Raw genomic sequence first — 1,082 nt, forward strand, 5'->3', positions numbered from 1 at the left:
GGCACAAAGTGTCCTGTGTTCAGATGCTGGGCCTCGGTGGAACTGGAGGAGAAGCAAGAGGCGGAAGGCAAACACGAGCTCTCCCTGGACCCAAGCCACTCTGCAAACAGGCCGCTCAGCCCTCCCAGCCACACCCAGGCTCCGGGCCAGTGGCTTCCCCAGGCCAGGCCTGGAGGGACAAGGAGCCGGTGTGGGAGATGCGGACCTGTGCAGTCCCCACGGCTGTCACTGCTCAGGACAGCCACCAGGACCTGTGACGGGGACGTGCAGGGACAGCTGTGACAGGCCCCCGCCCAAGAGGCCCCGGTAGGCCAGGCAGTCGGGGACCGTCCTGCCAGGGAAGTGACTGTGCTGGGCTCGGGGCTCTGGACCCGAGGGACAGAGACAAGCAGGACGCGCAGGACGAACACACAGACCCAGGCAGCAGGGATCTCGGGTCCGCTCCTGGAGCCCTCGGGGGACAGCCAGGAACAGGACACGCAGTGGGGTGATGGCGCAGAGTGGACTCTGAGGCTGGGAACCAGGCCTGAGTCTGACTCTCCTGTGCACTGCGGAGGGGCAGGACCAGCATCGCCAGGACCTGGACGTCCCTCCCGAGGCCTCCTCGGTCACACATGGAGGCGCTGTGTCTCGAGTCACTGCACCATGCAGTGCTCTCCTAGAAAGAGGGAGGAGCTGCAGGCCGCGACCGTGCTGGGTGAGGGACTGTGGCTGAGCATCGCCCCAGGCGCTAACATCTCATAATGCCTATCTGTTGCTTAAAGGTGATGTTAAGCTGCCAGACGTGGGCACGTGTCCAGGCAGGAGAAGGGCCCTTTCCCCTAAGCACACATGAGACTCATCCTCAGTAAGGCAGGATTTCTCCCTAGACCCCGGCACCCCGGAGAGGTGGAGAGGACGGCTCACACACCTGCACCAGAGACATGTGCCATCTCTTGGTGGTCACTTACGGCCCAAAGGCTGTCCTGCCCCTTGAGCCCAGCGGGACCTGGGCATGCAGTCAGCTGGGCTTCAGGTGGTCCCAGCTTTCCTGGAGCTGCAGTGGGCCAAGGTCTGCTCAGGTCCCCAAGGAGGGACAGTCC

Source organism: Chinchilla lanigera, unplaced genomic scaffold (assembly GCF_000276665.1).
Source record: "Chinchilla lanigera isolate Chin_1 unplaced genomic scaffold, ChiLan1.0 scaffold00112, whole genome shotgun sequence".
In the NCBI taxonomy this organism is placed as follows: Eukaryota; Metazoa; Chordata; class Mammalia; order Rodentia; family Chinchillidae; genus Chinchilla; species Chinchilla lanigera.